Raw genomic sequence first — 19,428 nt, 5'->3', positions numbered from 1 at the left:
ATGGCCCAGAGTCCCTGTCTCATGCGGGGTCCTCAGGAGACCTGGGGGTGTGGCGAGCCACTGATGTTTCTTGGGGGGGTGTAGGGAGGTGGGCACCCCACTCCTGCCTGAAGGGGATAAAGCAGCCCTGGAGAGGGCAGCATCGCAGAAAGCTGGGCTGATTGGGAAAGCAGCCACAGCTGTGGTCAGCTTAATCAGGGCCCAGCTGGCCCTTATAAGAGGCCTGGGGCCAGAAGCAGAAGAGTTTTAAGATCCAAAGGGGGTTTGGATCTGTATTCACCAGAAGTTGGTGAAAGGAAAGAGGGGGGAAGGGTCAATTTCTCCTTGTTTTAAGATCCCAAAGGGGTTTGGATCTGTATTCACCAGGAGTTGGTGAAAGGAAGGAGGGGGGAACGGTCAATTTCTCCTTATTTAAGATCCAAGGAGTTTGGATCTGTATTCACCAGGGAATTGGTGAAGCTCTCTAGGCTACCCAGGAAAGGGAATTAGCTTTGGGATGGTGGCAGCGGACCAGAACTAAGCTGGTAGTTAAGCTTAGAAGTTTTCATGCAGGCCCCTACATTTGTACCCTAAAGTTCAAAGTGGGGATACAGCCTTGACATGTGCACCAACTCCTGGTGAATGCACATATGCAGCGCTGACGTAGATGCTGCAGCCGGTGCTGTCATCGGTGCCACTTACGGTGCCTGAGCTTGCGGTGCCGGAGCTCACACCTGCGAGGCCGGGGACTACGCCATCATGGCAGTAAAGTCCCGCATTGCCTCGTAGGTGTCCGGCGTTGAGGGGAGGTTGACCTCTTCCTCCAAATCCTCCCGAGTCGGGGAGTCCACCAGCACCGGATTCGATGGGCTTCCAGTTGGGAACAGAGTCAACAGTGCCGGGAATTGATGTCCAGACCGTGGGTGTCCTCCTGCATGACGCACCCCACTGGAATCCTCTTGCGGCTTCTTGATGGGGGAACGACCCCTGTCCGCCTTCTCTTTCTTATGCAGCACCGGGGACTGTGAGCGGTGCCGCCTGGTAGCACTGGCCTTAGAAACAGGTGCTGGTGCTCCTTGGAGGAGTCCTTTCCTGGTGCCGGGATATCCCGCACCGAGGCGCGGTCACTACGCACCAATGATGCCGGTGCCATTTCCGGTGCCGGCTGGGGGCGGAGGCTCGACTCCATCAGGAGGAGCTTTCAATGATAGTCCCGCTCTCTCTTAATCCTGGGTCTTAAGCTCCTGCAAATTGGACACTTGTCTGTCTGATACCATCTCCTAGGCACTTGAGACAAGGAGTGTGTGAATCGCCTGTGGGCATAGGTTTCACTCACCTCTCGTACGACTTAAAGTCCTGTGACCGAGGCATGCCCAGGTGCCTCGGGAAACTGGGGTGGGGGGAAAGCCCCACAAAGTAAGCCCAATTTACTAGAAACTACTATATAACTAACTATTAAGTATCTACAATTAAGAAAAGGAAACCACTACGAAGGCACTTGCAAGTGCAAGAGATTGAGCTGCTCCAACGATCGTCACTGGTGGTAAGAAGGAACTGAGTAGGCAGCCGGTTGGCAGGGACCTATGTACGCCGCCATGAAGGCGCCACTCCAGGTGTATCCACAGCCGACCCGACGGGTACCGCTAGGGAAAAACCTTACGACGATCATGCACGCGGCGTGCACACACTTATTGGAATGCACATGAGCAATCATTCAAAGAAGGACATAGTGCCTCCCACTGACAGGTCTGAACAGCCCCTGCAACAGCCCGTTAGGGGTTCATTCCCTGTGAATTAATGACAGTTAACTCAAAAAAATAATAATGATTAAAAAAATTAATCACGATTAATCGCAGTTTTAATCGCACTGTTAAACAATAGAATATCAATTGAAATTTATTAAATATTTTGGATGTTTTTCTATATTTTCAAATATATTGATTTTAGTTATGACACAGAATACAATGTGTACTGTTCTTACTTTATATTCTTACAGTTCAAGTTGTTTTATCCAGCATGTTGGGGAAATGGAGGGTGCTGGTAAATGAAAAATGCAGGTTAACTAAGAGGGAGGGGGGTTGGGTGCGGGAGGGAGTGCGGGGCTTGGGGTTGGGGCATGGTATCAGGTGCAGGGTGCCGGATCTAGGGCCACCTCAGGCATCTCCGCGGAAGCAGCAACTTGTCCCGGCTGATCCTAGGCGGAGGCACGGCAGGCGGGTTGATGGACTCCCTCCACCCGCAGCTCCCAGTGGCCGTGGTTCCCAGCCAATGGGAGCTGTGCACCTGGCATAGGGGGCGGGAAGAATACAGAGCCACCTGATGCGTCTCCGCTTAGGAGTAGCCAGAGCCCAAGACAGGTCACCGCTTACGGGGAGCCATCCAAGGTGAGAGGCCCCTGGATCCAACACCCTGCACCTGCTCCCACGTACCAAGACCCCTCCTACACCCAAAGTCCCTCCCAGAGCCTGCGCTACAAACCCCGTTCTGTTCACGAGCACCCTGCCAGCCCCATGCCAACAGGATTATAAACCGGAATTTCAATGAAGATCAGAAATGCCAATTTATAGAGCTTTCGTGTTTTTACTATATTTTGGATTACAAATATTTGCACTGTAAAAAAGGTAAAAGAAATAGTATTTTGCAATTCACCTCATACAAGTACTGTAGTGCAATCTCTTTATTGAGAAAGTGCAATTTACAGATGTAGATTATTATTTTTTGTTACATAACTGCACTCAAAAAAACCAACAATCATCTGTTGGCTACACATCATCTCAGTCTTACTTCTCGTTCAACCAATCGCTCAGACAAACAAGTTTGTTTACATTTACGGGAGATAATGCTGCCTGCTTCTTATTTACGCCACCCAAAAGTGAGAAGAGGCGTTCGAATGGCACTTTTGTAGGTGGCACTGCAAGGTATTTATGTGCCAGATATGCTAAATGTTCACATGTCCCTACATGCTTCGGCCACCATTCCAGATGACATGCTACCATGCTGACGATGCTCGTTAAAAAAGCAATGTGTTAATTTAATTTGTGACTGAAATCCTTGGGGGAGAATTGCGTATCTCCTGCTATGTATTTTACATGCATTCTGCCATATCTTTCATGTTACAGTAGACTTGGATGATGACTCAGCACATGTTGTTCATTTTAAGAACACTTTCACTGCAAATTTCACAAAATGCAAAGAAGGTACCTGTGACTCTCTGTACCTTAGGGAATCACCCAGAACCCCCATGTTCATCCTTATAAAATGATTGTGTGGTATGCAATACAAAGTTTGTCATGTCGGCTGTCTTTGGAAGGCTCATAATACACTGAGCTTTGTTGTTATAGTGATGTTATAGTAATTGTTGTTGCAGTAATGTTATTGCAATGTTACAGGTTATAATTTCACGTATAAAGTTATGAGGTTGAAAATGTATCCTCAAGGTTTAAAATAAGCCCAGGCAAAAACTTTCTAAGAGCAGAAGGGCAGTTCACACCTCATCAAGGCATGTATGGGACAAATCCAGCCTAGCCTCACAGGAACAAAGAATGCTGCCCTAGGCAGCAACAAAAGGATCTGTTGGACTCCCCTTCCCTTGGTCAGTTTGGAACTGCAGTGAGTTAATGCTCACCTGACCCTGAAGAGGGTGGGGCAAAGCCAAGAGGGAAGAAAGAACATGATAAAAGGGAGAAATGTTTGCCATGCTCTTTCTCTCTCTTCCACCTACATCGACAGACACCACACCAAGGGGTTGAAGCGCTGATTAAAGGGAAGAGCCTGGCTGAAGAGCAACCAGCTAGCTGGTGGTAAGAAGCATCTAAGTTTCAAAGGGCATTAAAAGTGTTACGATCAGCTTAGAATCCGTTTTGCTTTTACTTCATTTGACAAAATCTGACTTGCTATGCTTTGACTTATAACCACTTAAAATCTATCTTCATATTTAATAACTGTTTGTTTGTTCTACCTGAAGCAGTGTGTTTGGTCTGAAGCATGTCAGAGACTCCCCTTGGGATAACAAGCATGGTGCATACCAATTTCTTTGTTAAATTGACGAACTTATATAAGCTTGCAGCATCCAGTGGGGATAACTGGACACTGCAAGACGGAGGTTTCTAGGGCTCTGTCTGGGACCGGCGATATTGGCTAGTGTCATTCAGTTGCACCATCCAAGGAGCAGCTTACATGTCAGAGGCTGTGTGTGAACAGCCCAGGAGTGGGGGTTCTCACAGCAGAGCAGAGTAAGGCTGACTCCCAGAGTCAAGGATTGGAGTGACCTACCAGATAAGCGGTCCAGATAACACCAGAGGGGAACATTACAGTATCAATGTGAGATTTCTAAAGCTAGCTACAGCACTCGACCCAAGGTTTAAGAATCTGAAGAGGGATGAGGTGTGGAGCATACTTTCAGAAGTCTTAAAAGAGCAACACTCCAATGCGGAAACTACAGAACCTGAACCACCAAAAAAGAAAATCAACCTTTCGCTGGTGGCATCTGACTCAGATGATGAAAATGAACATTTGTCGGTCTGCACTGCCTTGGATTGTTATTGGGCAGAAGCCATCATCAGCATGGACGCATGTTCCCTGGAATGGTAGTCGAAGCATGAAGGGACATATGAATTTTTATCACATCTGGCACATAAATATTTTGCTACCCCAGCTAAAACAGTGCCATGTGAATGCCTGTTCTCACTTTCAGGTAACATTGTTTACCTTTGCAGGAGATAGTGCTGCTTGCATCTTGTTTATAAACGTGTCTGTCTGAGAGACTGGATGAACAAGCTGTAGGACTGAGTGGACTTGTAGGATCTAAAATTTTACATTGTTTTATCTTTGATTGTAGTTATTATTTGTAAATAATTCTACATTTGTAAACTCAACTTTCCTGATAAAGAGATTGCACTACAGTACTTGTATGAGGTGAACTGAAAATAATATTTGTTTTGTTTCTTGTTTACAGTGCAAATATGTGTAATCAAAGATAAATATATAGTGAGCACTGTACAGTTTGAATTCTGTGTCGTAATTGACATAAATATATTTGACAATGTAGAAAACATCCCAAAGAATGAAATAAATGGTACTCTATTATTGTGTAAAGGTGCAATAAATTATGCGATTAATCATGATTAATTTTTTATCTCACATTTAATCATGATTAACTTTTTAATAACTTCACAGCCCTCCTCCCCACCACAACCATGCAGCCACCTGTAGCATGGAACAGGGTAGATGAGAGACAGGGCACAGAACTTCATAAGCTGTGTAGGAGAGGAAGTGAGGAAGAACCCTGTCTCCAGTCAGAACAGTGGGGCATATTACAACTTTATGGGTAATTAGCTGAGATGTAAATCACCCAGAGTGACATAGATAGGAACCCCAACCATCAAAAATGTATCCTTGAGAGGCTGCAGGATCCATTCAACCCCAAATCACACAAATGGGATCTACGGTTACCCAGCGCCCCATTGTGCTGTAGCCAGGAGGGTCTCTCACAGAGGAACACGTACTGCTCCCTGCAGCACAGACCCTAAGTGGTGTGCTGGGGCACTGGCCCAGCACTGACTTTGAGGGGACAGCACCCCCTCCTGATCCCCCATCCTGCTCCCTGGAGCACAGGCATGTAGAACTGTGAGGGGAAATGGGGTCAGCACTGATACCATGGGAAGAGCGACACTTAGTGTGACCGTGAAACACTTACTTTCCAAAATGGCTCCTTACAGTACAGGCCTGTAGCACCATGCTGGGACACTGGGGTCAGCGCTGACTCAGACAGGCGAGCTGGGTCTCTCCTGAAAGCTTCCCAGCCCCATCCCTGCACCACCCACAGTGACGTGATGGATGCAAGTTACCTGAGCACACAACACCGGCATCTTCTCTGTGGTTACAGTTATTCTCTCCCCAAGGCCGAGCCCTGCAATCGGAGAGGGCAGCTTCTGTCCCTGTGCAGTTGACGTCATCCAGCCAGATACGGTCAGATCCTTGCCCAAATCGAGCCCCTCCTGGGGCTAATAACGCTGTCCCACAGCCCAGCTGCCTACACACGACTCTGGCATCCTGTAAGTCCCAGCTGTCATCACACACGGTTCCCCATTTCTGGTTGTGAAGTAGCTCAACCCTCCCAGCGCAGTGACTTGGGCCGTTCACCAGTCGGAGCTGAACCACTTCTGATATGCCAGCATCTGCAAACACCCAAGGGAATAAACTCTCAGTGAGGTTCCTGTGCATCTGATCTCTCATGTCTCTGGGGAACGTAGCGCCTCTCGCCGATGGATCTGACTGGTCTCTGCACACAGCCACTGCCTGTCAAGGGCTCCTCACCACTGACCAGGCTAATCACTTGAGCAATGTTGAAGTTTGTCCACTCCCCTCCCAGCCAGCTGTCACCTAGTTAGGCTTTCACCTAATTAGGCAGACAGGAAGGCACTCTGACCTACTGCTCCCATTAGAGCACTTATAAAGATCACCCCCCACACTGCTGGCAGGAACCTCCTCGGGAGCAGATGTACACCCTCACTCCTGGCGCTGGTATTCGCTGCAGTGCTGTGGGGCAGACGCTGGGATAAGCATCTTGATGACTGGGAGATGAGCACAGTCACCCGTGTCATTAGTGGCTGCCTTAGCCTGACATCAGCATCCAATTTACATGTGTTGGCTCCATCGCTCCCTGAAAACATCACCCAGAGTCCATCCCCCTTAGAACTGCCTGGAGCGCAGGGACGCCTGGCAGGAACCTGCTGCGCACCAGGCTGTCAATGGTTCCGACCAGTGCAGAGGCAATGCACACTTCCTACAAGCAGATCAGCCCCCTCCTGAAGCAAACACCTGCCCCTGCAGTTCCTGCTGACTTGCCACGACTGACTTGGCAACATTGCTTTCTCGCAGCCATTGCTGCACTCTTGTCTAGTTCTGCCAGCCCAGTACCAGTCTCAGATGAATGATGGCAGAGCTGGGCTGGATTTTCAGAAGCCCTAACTTGTATCTGCCCATTTACAACCTGGTATGCACATCCTGGGCTAGGCTTAATGGGCCCCTGTCTGGACTGGACAAAGGAATTGCTACAATGCAGAAATTTGGCTTAGCCTGATCTTCTCAGTGTGCCCGTGGGGCAGCAATACAGGCAGTCACACGTGGTGGAGGAGATCCCCATTAGAAAACTGGACCTTGAGGATGCACAGTCAGATGGCTGAACAAGCTAGAGGTGAGCAAGGTGGGAATGAGCTCTCCCCTGATAGCGAGTGATGAGCTGGGAAGGGGGATAGGCTTCAGGAGCAGATGGTATTTGCAAAACACAGCCACTCTGCCTAGGTATCCAGCAGACAGAGCTGTGTAGGCTGATGCTGGGTTACAATCACTGTAGTACCTGAATGAAGGGGTATGAAATGTTGCTGTCCTGATTGTCTGAGTAAAGGGCAGCAGCAATGTGCTTAGCCTGCCCTGACTGATGGGGTCATCCACAACTGAACTGAACTCACTAACCAGGGGGCTCAGATGTAAACAGAGTCAGAATGGGCTCTACCCTGACATCTGGTGGTGAGGACTTCAGGGCACACCCACCCTTGCCTAACATGATGGACTGCTTGCCCAAATGGTCACTTTTGCTGCTGTGGGATCCCCAGTCTCTTTGTTATTGGGGTAGGAGTAATGAAGTGTTGTTATTTAGGTTATGTGAATCAAGGACAGTAGAACTGTACTTGGGGTTTTATGATGGAGGGACTCATCCTCAAATGATTTGCACTCGCTAGGCAAGGGACATGGGTTCCAAAACCCAGTGAATTGAGAGAAGCTGGGATAGGCATGTGTATCTGGTAGCGTGAGCCCCTTCTGAGGGCCGTAAACACAGGGCCGGTGCTACCATTAAGGTGAAGTAGGCGGTTGCCGTGGGCGCCAAGATTTGGGGGTGCCAAAAAGGGGTGTCCCAAATTTCCCCCCCCCCACGGCAGCTCCCCACCCCCCCGGCCCAGGGAGCCGTGTGGCAGCTCCCCATGCCAGCTCACCTCTGCTCCACCTCCTCCCCGAGCACGCCGCCCCCGCTCTAATTCTCCTCCCCTCCCAGGCTTGCAACGCCAAACAGCTGATTGGCTCCGCAAGTCTGGCAGGCGGGAGAAGTGGAGCAGCAATGTTGTGCTCGGGGAGGGAGCGTAGCAGAGGTGAGCTGGGGTGGGGAGCTGCCGCACGGCTCCCTGGGCCGGGGGGGTGGGGAGCTGCCAAGGGGGGGTGCTTCAGGGCAGAGCGGGGAGGGGTCTGCCCAGGAGCTAGGGTCAGGGAGGGGATTCAGGGTTGGGGCAGAAGGTTGGGGATGTGGAGTGCTTACCTGGGTAGCTCCTGTTTGGTGTGAGGAGTACAGAACCTCCCATTTGGTGCTCAGGGTGGGGCTGGGTATGTGTGGGGGTGCAGGAGTCAGGACAGGGTGCTGGGTGTGAGTGAGGGGATGCAGGGGTCAGGGCAAATGGCTGGGTGTGTGGGCTCAGGTCATGGGGTACTCATGGCAGGGGGCTGGAGACATAAGTGCTGACTTTTGGTTTTGCTGGTGGGTGCCGTCCCTAGGCCCCACCACCACTCTGCTCCTCCCCCCGCCCCGCTCACCACTCGCTCCTCTCTGCCCTTTCCTCCGAGCAACTCTGCCAGTTTGGGGGGAGGCTATTTTCAGCATATTTATACACAGAGAAAAATGGTGGGTGAGGTAATATATTTTATTGGACCAGCTTCTGTTGGCGAGAGAGACAAGCTTTTGAGCTTTCACAGAACTCTTCTTCAGGAAGAAGAACTCTATGAAAGCTCCAAAGCTTGTCTCTCTCTCACACCAACAAAAGTTGTTCCAATAAAAGATATTAACTCACCCACCTTGTTGCTCTAATTTCCTGGGAACAACAGGGCTACAACACAGCATACAAAAATGCAAGATTCACATGAACAGCACAGAGTGACCATCACACCAGGACACTATTTTCAGAATTCATCTTAGCATAATGTCATCATCACACCAAGGAAGTAGCACTACCATCACAATGAGATAAATATAGCCACATGTGCATGCCAACAATTCACAATACACGCACACTGGGATCCACACAGCAGGATAGTAGTGTCCGTTTAGCTCTCAGCTTAGTGGGGATACACTCAGGGTTCAGCTAAACACAAGGGTACCTGCAAATAGCTGTACTAACAGCAGGATCTACACTGGCCCAAGAGGAGGAGTTGCAAGTCAGGGCACTAATTCCCAATCCCAGTGCAAGGCAATATGGGATCCAGGCACCAGGTCTTTAGTACCAGAATTTGTACTCCCAGGAGAGTGGGATGGAATTATAGAAGTTACAGGGGGAAAAGCCCTCTGTGATCATCCTGGCTCAGTCCATCTCCCTGCCAATGCAGGGCTGATCCTTACTGAATGTTTTGTCCAGTCTCCTTTTAAAAGTCCCAAGCCTTGGAGTTTCTAGCTGTGACACTCTATATACCAGGGGTTCTCAGACTGGGGGTCAGGACCCCTCAGGGGGTCACGAGGTTATTACTTGGGAGGTCACAAGCTGTCAACCTCCACCCCAAACCCCGCTTTGCCTCCAGCATTTATAATGGTGTTAAATATATAACAAGTGTTTTTAATTTATAAGGGGGAATCGCACTCAGAGGCTTGCTGTGTGAAAGGGGTCACCAGTACAAAAGTCTGAGAGCCACTGCTCTATACCTCGGGGGAGCGGCGTGCTCCGCACTGTGAGCCCCATAGTCATCAGCTGTATATATTTTTTATATTTCATATAAAGCTTGCCATGTAAGGTATCATGGGAAAGCTGAAACCCACTGTTTTGTCAAAATAGGTATATCATTAAAGTGTATAAAGTGATGAGATTGTGCTGTATGGTGTGAATGAAATATGCTGCAAATTTGGGAGTAGCCCAGAAGGCAACTCCCCAGAAACAGCAAGGCATTTGACCAAATGGCTGGGTGGATGTTAAACAACCATCCAGGGGGAGGGATAGCTCAGTGGTTTGAGCATTGGCCTGCTAAACCCAGGGTTGTGAGTTCAATCCTTGAGGGGGCCACTTAGTGATTGGGGGCAAAAATCAGTACTTAATCCTGCTAGTAAAGGCAGGGGGCTGGACTCAATGACCTTTCAAGGTCCCTTCCAGTTCTAGGTGATAGGATATCTCCATTAATTAAGGAAAAAAAATATCACCAGCCATTGTGCAGCAAGTGAATGACGATTAGCAATTCAATGACCATCACCTGAGAATTACTCAACCCTGGGACTCAGCAATGCCCACGCCCCCCCCCCCCGCCAACATGATCACTAGCCCTTCCCTTGGGAGACAATTCCATCCACACCCCAAGGCAGAGATTGCACTGCTCGGATGGTTTCCCCTGATAGCCTGTTTCCCTTTCCTACCCCCCCCCCCCATCACTCTTCCCCACTGCCTCTTCCCTTCCACCCCTCTTAGGCTATGTCTACACTACAAAATTAGGTCGAATTTATAGAAGCCGGTTTTATAGAAATCGGTTGTATGCAGCCGATTGTGTGTGTCCCCACATAAAATGCTCTAAGTGCATGAAGTCGGCGGACCGCGTCCACAGTACCGAGGCTAGCGTCGACTTCCGGCGCATTGCACTATGGGTAGCTATCCCACAGTTCCCGCAGTCTCCGGCGCCCATTGGAATTATGGGTTGAGATCGCAATGCCCGAATGATGCAAAACAGTGCCGCGGGGGGTTCTGGGTACATTGCGTCAGGCCCCTCCCCCTCCGTCACAGCAACGGCAGACAATAGATTCGCGCCTTTTTACCTGGGTTACCTGTGCAGACAACATACCACGGCAAGCATGGAGCCCGCTCAGCTCAGCTCACCGTCACCATATGTCATCCGGGTGCCGGCAGACGTGGGACTGCATTGCTACACAGCAGCAGCAGCTAACTGCCTTTTGGCGGTAGACGGTGCAGCATGACTGGTAGCCTTCATCGGCGATCGGGATGCTGGTAGCTGTGGGGCTGGCAGCCGTAGGGCTGCATTGCACCAGCCCCTTACCTTTTGCCTTTTGGCAGTATATGGTTAATTATGACTGGTAACCGTTCTCGTCAGACAATGATGGCTATCAGTCGTAGTATACTATTTTCTGCCAAGTATTGTCTGCTAAGCACCCAGAAGAGGCCGAGGGCGATCTGGGTGCTGGCAGACATGTGGCTGGCACACGTGGGGCTACATTGCTACACAGCAGCAACACCTTGCCTTTTGGCAGTAAATAGTATATTATGACTGGTATCCGTCATCATCATACTGCGAAGCGCCCAGTATTTGCTGCCAAGCACCCAGAAAATGCCGAGGGCTATCAGTCATGCTGCACTGTCGTCTTAAGATGTAAAAAATAGATTTGTTCTGTATTCATTTCCTTCCCCCCTCCCTCCGTCAAATCAACGGCCCGCTAAACCCAGGCTTAGGAGTTCAATCTCGGGGGGGGGGCATTCTGTGTGACAGTTGTTTGTATTTCTCCCTGATGCACAGCCACCTTTCTTGATTTTAATTCCCTATACCTGTACGCCATGTCGTCACTCGCCCTTCCCTCCCTCCCTCGCTCCCTCCCTCCTTCCCCTGGTCCTTCAGATACTAGTTTCGTGCCTTTTTTCAGACCAGACGCCATAGCTAGCACTGGGATCATGGAGCCCGCTCAGATCACCGCGGCAATTATGAGCACTATGAACACCACGCGCATTGTCCTGGAGTATATGCAGAGCCAGGACATGCCAAAGCAAAACCAGGACCAGCCGAGGAGGAGGCGATTGCAGCGCGGCGACGAGAGTGATGAGGAAATGGACATGGACCTAGACCTCTCACAAGGCACAGGCCCCAGCAATGTGGAAATCATGGTGTTACTGGGGCAGGTTCATGCCGTGGAACCCAGATTCTGGGCCCGGGAAACAAGCACAGACTGGTGGGACTGCATCGTGTTGCAGGTCTGGGACGATGCCCAGTGGCTGCGAAACTTTCGCATGCGTAAGGGCACTTTCATGGAACTTTGTGACTTGCTTTCCCCTGCCCTGAAGCGCCAGAATACCAGGATGAGAGCAGCCCTCACAGTTGAGAAGCGAGTGGCGATAGCCCTGTGGAAGCTTGCAACGCCAGACAGCTACCGGTCAGTCGGGAATCAATTTGGAGTGGGCAAATCTACTGTGGGGGCTGCTGTGATCCAAGTTGCCAGGGCAATGAGAGACCTGGTGATATCAAGGGTAGTGACTCTGGGAAACGTGCAGGACATAGTGGATGGCTTTGCAGCAATGGGATTCCCAAACTGTGGTGGGGCGATAGACGGAACCCATATCCCTATCTTGGCACCGGCGCACCAAGCCACTGAGTACATAAACCACAAGGGGTACTTTTCAATGCTGCTGCAAGCCCTGGTGGATCACAAGGGACGTTTCACCGACATCAACGTGGGCTGGCCGGGAAGGGTACATGATGCTCGCGTCTTCAGGCACTCTGTTCTGTTTCGAAAGCTGGAGGAAGGGACTTTCTTCCCGGACCAGAAAATAACCGTTGGGGATGTTGAAATGCCTATCGTGATCCTTGGGGACCCAGCCTACCCCTTAATGCCATGGCTCATGAAGCCGTACACAGGCAGCCTGGACAGGAGTCAGGACCTGTTCAACTATAGGCTGAGCAAGTGCCGAATGGTGGTGGAATGTGCATTTGGGCGTTTAAAAGCGCGCTGGCGCAGCTTACCGACTCGCTCAGACCTTAGCGAAAAGAATATCCCCATTGTTATTGCTGCTTGCTGTGCGCTCCACAATATCTGTGAGAGTAAGGGGGAGACATTTATGGTGGGATGGGAGGTAGAGGCAAATCGCCTGGCCGCTGATTACGCGCAGCCAGACACCAGGTCGGTTAGAGCAGCACAGCAGGGCACGGTGCGCATCAGAGAAGCTTTGAAAACTAGTTTTGTGACTGGCCAGGCTACGGTGTGAAACTTCTGTTTGTTTCTCCTTGATGAAATCTCCGCCCCCCCCACCCACCCGGTTAACTCTACTTCCCTGTAAACCAACCACCCCACCCTCCCCTACCCTCCCCCCTTCAAGCACCACTTGCAGAGGCAATAAAGTCATTGTTACTTCACATTCATGCATTCTTTATTAATTCAGCACACAACTAGGGGGATAATTGCAAAGGTAGCCCGGGATGGGTGGGGAGGAGGGAAGGAAAAGGACACACTGCAGTTTAAAACTTTAAAACTTATTGCTCGGGAAATCATCTAGGGTGGAGTGACTGGGTGGCCGGAGGCCCCCCCACCGTGTTCTTGGGCGTCTGGGTGAGGAGGCACTGGGACTTGGGGAGGAGGGCTGTTGGTTACACAGGGGCTGTAGCGGCGGTCTCTGCTCCTGCTGCCTTTCCTGCAGCTCAACCATACGCAGGAGCATATCAGTTTGATGCTCCAGCAGCTGGAGCATCGACTCTTGCCTTCTGTGTGCAAGCTGACGCCACTTCTCCTCTTCAGCCCACGATTCAGCACGCAACTTCTGCTCTTCAGCCCGCGATTCAGCACGCAACTTCTCCTCTTCAGCCCGCGATTCAGCACGCCACCTCTCCTCTCGCTCATATTGGGCTTTTCTAAAATCAGTAATTGACTGCCTCCACGCATTCTGCTGTGCTCTGTCAGTGTGGGAGGCAGTCTGTAGTTCAGTAAACATTTCATCACTCGTCATTCGCTTCCGCTTTCGAATATTCACTAGCCTCTGTGAAGGAGAAACATTTGCAGCTGGTGGAGGAGAAGGGAGAGGTGGTTAAAAAAGATACATTTTAGAGAACAATGGGTACACTCTTTCACGTTAGATTTTGCTGTTCACATCACACAGCACATGTGCTTTCGTTACAAGCTCGCATTTTTCCTCTTATATTGAGAGCCTGCAGGTTTGGTGTGAGAGATCACTCACGCAGTGCCAGGCCACAGATTTCAGCTTGCAGGCAGCCATGGTAAGACACAGTCTTTTGGCTTTTTTAACCTTGTTAACAAGTGGGGATGGTTTAAAACAGTACTGCTCTCATTAACCATACCAAGCACCCGTTGGGTTGGCCATTTAAAATGGGTTTGCAATGTAAAAGGAGGGGCTGCGGTTTCAGGGTTAACATGCAGCACAAACCCAACTAACTCCCCTCCCCCACACACCCAATTCTCTGGGATGGTCACTTCATCCCTCCCCCCCACCGCGTGGTTAACAGCGGGGAATATTTCTGTTCAGCAGAGCAGGAAGGGGCACATCTGAATGTCCCCTTAATAAAATCGCCCCATTTCAACCAGGTGACCGTGAATGATATCACTCTCCTGAGGATAACAAAGAGCGATAAGGAATGGATGTTGTCTGCATGCCAGCAAACACCGGGACCATACGCTGCCATGCTTTGTTATGCAATGATTCCAGACTACGTGCTACTGGCCTGGCGTGGTAAAGTGTCCTACCATGGCGGACAGGATAAGGCAGCCCTCCCCAGAAACCTTTTGCAAAGGCTTTGGGAGTACATGAAGGAGAGCTTTCTGGAGATGTCCCTGGAGGATTTCCGCTCCATCCCCATACACGTTAACAGACTTTTCCAGTAGCTGTACTGGCCGCGATTGCCAGGGCAAATTAATCATGTGTAATATTTACAAAGGTACACTCACCAGAGGTCCCCTGTGTGCCCACAGGGTCTTGGGTGAGTTCAGGGGTTACTGGTTCCAGGTCCAGGGTGATAAACATATCCTGGCTGTTGGGGAAACCGGTTTCTCCGCTTCCTTGCTGCTGTGAGCTATCTATATTATCTCCATCCTCATCTTCCTCGTACCCCGAACCCACTTCCCTGTGTGATTCTCCAGTGAGGGACTCATAGCACAAGGTTGGGGTAGTGGTGGCTGCACCACCTAGAATGGCATGCAGCTCCGCGTAGAAGCGGCATGTTTGCGGCTCAGCCCCGGACCTTCCGTTTGCTTCTCTGGATTTGTGGTAGGCTTGACTTAGCTCCTTAATTTTCACGCGGCACTGCTGTGCGTCCCTGTTATGGCCTCTGTCCTTCATGGCCTTGGAGACCTTTTCTAATATTTTGCCATTTCGTTTACTGCTTCGGAGTTCGGCCAGCACAGATTCATCTCCCCATATGGCGAGCAGATCCCGTACCTCCCGTTCGGTCCAGGCTGGAGCTCTTTTGCGATCCTGGGACTCCATCACGGTTACCTGTGCTGATGAGCTCTGCGTGGTCACCTGTGCTCTCCACGCTGAGCAAACAGGAAATGAAATTCAAACGTTCGCGGGGCTTTTCCTGTCTACCTGGCCAGTGCATCTGAGTTGAGAGTGCTGTCCAGAGCGGTCACAGTGAAGCACTGTGGGATAGCTCCCGGAGGCCAATAACGTCGAATTCCGTCCACACTAACCCAATTCCGACCCCCTAAGGCCGATTTTATCGCTAATCCCCTCGTCGGAGGTGGTGTAAAGAAACCGGTTTAAAGGGCCCTTTAAGTCGAAAGAAAGGGCTTCGTCGTGTGAACGTGTGCAGGCTAAATTCGAATTAACGTGGCTAAAGTCGACCTAAACTCGTAGTGTAGACCAGGCCTTAGAGGCAGTCACCCAGATGCCAGGGAGGGGGACCAAGCACACCACATGGACATGTGGCCACTGTCTCTGAGAGGCAGGTGTCACTGTCTGGGCAGGGAGCGCAAGCAGGGGAGACCAGGAGATGCCCCCGCACCTGCCTGCCCACTCACCATGACTGTCCTGGTCCAGCTGTCCAGCAGGGCCTGGTACTCTCAGTCTCTCTGTGCTGTGGGGGTGCAGGGGATGTTTTTGGAGATGCCTCTGGCTGAACCCCCTGCCAAATGCAGAGAGCGGGGTGGCAGCTGGTGCCCCCCACCATGCAGACGGCCACCCCGCCAGCAGCCAGCTCTCAGCACAGCCACCTGGTAAGGGGTTTCAGTCCCCCCCAGCCACCCTCACCCCAAGACCCCCTTTGAAATACACTTACCAGCTCAGCTGCTGCTATTGGCTGCCTTTAGTTGGGTGAGAGGTTGAAGTGAGGTTGGGAGCTGCTCAGCTGCACTAGAGCCACAGACAGCAGCCTGCTGCCCAGGAGAAGCAGGTAGGAGAAGGTGGCGGGACTGCACCTGTGGGGTCGCTCAGCCCCTGCTCCAGGAGCAGAGTTCCCCTCGCTGATTGGCTGGTGGCCAAAAAAACACCTAAACAGCACTGCCCACTACACACTGATCAGCAACTCAGAGCCGGAAAACCATCCTTGATGGGTGGCTCTGCAATGATTCCCCCTCCCCGCCGAACAGCTGATGGCTCGTGGGCCCCAGGGCCCCATTCTCACTCTTCCCCAAGGCCCGGCCCCGCCTCTCCTCCTCCCAGGAGCGGCTAGCTTGCTGGATCTCAGCCCTTCCCCCTCCCCTACCTCCTGCTGCTGGGAGACAGTTGATCGGCAGCAGGGAGAGGCGGGGCAGGCACGCAGCGCTGGGGGAGGAGCTTGTTTGCTGTGGCAAAGCCTGCCTTGCTACACAGCAGGAGCCCAGCGCCAGCAGCGCTAAAGAGCGGGGAGCAGAGAAGAGCGGCCGCCCTGGGCCCTTTCGGAACATGGACCCGGCGCCATGGCACCACTGGCTCCATGGCAAATCCGCTATTGTCCCTACTCCCCCATCCCTTCGCCTTCACGGTTGTCATAAATAATTGATGTAATCAGGATGGTTTCTACGCGTATGTTCTGTTCCTGCCATTATCATGTTAAGTGTTCTTTCCCTCCCTCTGTCTCGCTGAAACAATGTTTGTCTCTGTAAGTACACAATAAATGCAAATGGATTAATAAGAAAATGTATATAACTGGTCACTGTAACATCATACTTTTGAAGCTGTTTATCAGTCTTCCCAGTGCCGTGAATAAACCTCTTCAGTATTGTCTGTGCTGCCTGATTCTTGGGGGAAAGAATCTCCTTTCTTCACAGTTTGGAGCAGTGAGCAGGGTGTGATTAGGAATTCTTGGAGAGTGTCTCACAACCAGGAATAGAGGTGAGTACCCTTTTACTTACCACCTCTAGTGCACACCTTGGTTTGGGACTCCCCAAGGCACCCCTTTGCACCCCCTTTTTTTTTAAATAGGAATCACATATAGGACGCACAAACAAGAGGACTGAACAGGATTGTGTTTGTGGCCAGGGTTTTCGGGTTGCAAGGACCGCTGTAGGCGAAAGCTGCAACACCAAGTACTGAGCATCAGAGCATGCTTCAGTAGTGCTGAGAACAAGGGTGTGCTTGGTCGGTTCCCTTGAAATGCTACTTCAGTGGATTTCAGGAAGCTGGGAAACAATATCGTAAGACTTGCCCCAGGGCGCATCAATAATATCCTATGCGGGAGGAAGAATTGTTAATTTTATTTTTTTTAAAACATAAAAAGATTCAAAAACTATGGCAAAAAATAAATGAAATGAGGGTATAAGCGTGAAGGATAGCGTGTTGTGGTGGTCTGGTCAAAGAAAAAAATTTTTAAAAAGAAATCGTACTACTGTACTGTAAATATAAAAAAAAAGTTACGGAAATTAAAAACGCTCCAAAAAACTCTTACATCAAAGCTGAACCAAAAAACAAATTTAAACCACAAATTAAGTAAACTTCAAGCAAAAAACAATACTCTAAAAGCAAAAATAATAAAAAGCAGCTCCTCTACATGCCGTATTGCTGCTAGCATACAACAAAAGGGTAATTTTACTGACTCTGGTTCAGGCAGTAATACTAATAAAGACCAAAAGGAGATCAATTGGAAACACCTTAAAAAAACAAGTATCAGAGGAGTAGCCGTGTTAGTCTGGATCTGTAAAAAGCAACAGAGGGTCCTCTTGCACCTTTAAGACATCTGTTAGTCTTAAAGGTGCCACAGGACCCTCTGTTGTTTTTAAAAAAAACAAATCCAGGATTGAAACCTGGCACACACGGGGGAAAATCGGGGTAATTGGCCTCCTCCCCCTCCTTTTAACCCAGAATTAAGTGCCAGCGCTCCCCTGGCCCCTCTCCAAATAACCACGTGGTGGTCAGGGCCAGCAAATAACAAAATGGCTCATAATACTTATACACTCCTCTCAGCACAAAGAAAATAAGGAGCTTACTGAAAAATCTGAAGCCCAAAGACCCACATTTAGCATTTTTTTTTAAAATAAGTCAAATGATTACCACCTATCATTGCATCCCAGGGATCTTCATATCCTAACTAAAGCTAAATGTCCCGACCTTTCATGGGTCAAAATCCCCTCAGAACACCGAAACACTACATGGGCCTTCATCAAATTTAAATAAAAAAAATATATAATTCGTACCTGGACTAATTTTAAGAAATCAATTGAAAACGCCTTGGGGAATGGAACCAGTAATTGGGGACTAATAGTGGGATGCGTACAATGCAAGGACGCACCTGTTGCTCAATACTGTGAGCGGAAATGGGAGACGTATTCAAGTAATGCAGGCATTGCCGATCCAAAAAACACTAATCAGGCATTTCTAAAAATGTTAAAGAAAAGTTTTAACTCCCACCTGCAAACAGCCCTTAACTTGGGGGTGAACCCAGGCTCTAATTATGAATCCATCTGTATGTGGGTCTCTGAATGTGAAGCCAAACAAGCTAAAAATATAAAAAGCAAGTATACTCGCATTTCTGTGGTAACAGCAAAAAATAATGTAACCTCTTATAATTGTGGAAAACAAATGAGGAGTCCTTTCCTCATTTTTTTTTTTTTTTTTTTTTTTTTGCTGATACAGACTAACACGGCTACCACTGAAACCTGTTATAATTGTGGGTGTCTCGGACATACCCAAAAAACTGCAGGCACGTGGCCCAAAAGCCTAGTCAGGGACAAAATCATGGCCAGTTAAATCCCCGCAGTACTTCACTGCCCTTTCAATCTGGTCCTGGTCCCGCTCCCACAGCCCCCCTACCTTACAGTGTTTTGTATGTGGGAAGAGCAGACATTGGGCAGCTGGATGCCCAAGCCGAGTAGCCCTGGGCAACCGGCCCCAACCGGTATCTCAACCAGCTGCCAACCCTTACTCACATCTAAGCAACGAGGAAATGGCCATGCTTTTAAATTCCATAACCCACTAGGATTCAGCGGCCCCCTTGCTTGTCAGTACTGCGAATGCAGATATAAACCTCTCAAGGCCACACTTACAAGCATGAATAAGGGGCCGGTCATGCACGATTCTTGTGGACACGGGAGAGTCTGTTTCCATTACTGACCTCCCCCACCCCACTACTAAACAGTATATTACTATTTCAGGGGTGGGAAGTGCACAAATCACGGCTTATAGAAGCTACCCTGTTCTTATAAAATCTAATCTATTCTTCTGGACTCGGTCTTTTTATGTAGCTCCAAATGCAGAGGGGACTATTTTGGGCATGGATACCCTCTGCGATCTTGAGGCGACTCTTAATCTTGCTCAAAGTACAGTTACATTTACTAATAAACTTATACGTACTCAT

This window comes from Emys orbicularis, chromosome 21 (assembly GCF_028017835.1).
Source record: "Emys orbicularis isolate rEmyOrb1 chromosome 21, rEmyOrb1.hap1, whole genome shotgun sequence".
NCBI lineage: Eukaryota > Metazoa > Chordata > Testudines > Emydidae > Emys > Emys orbicularis.
Note: the sequence above shows the minus strand (reverse complement) of the source record.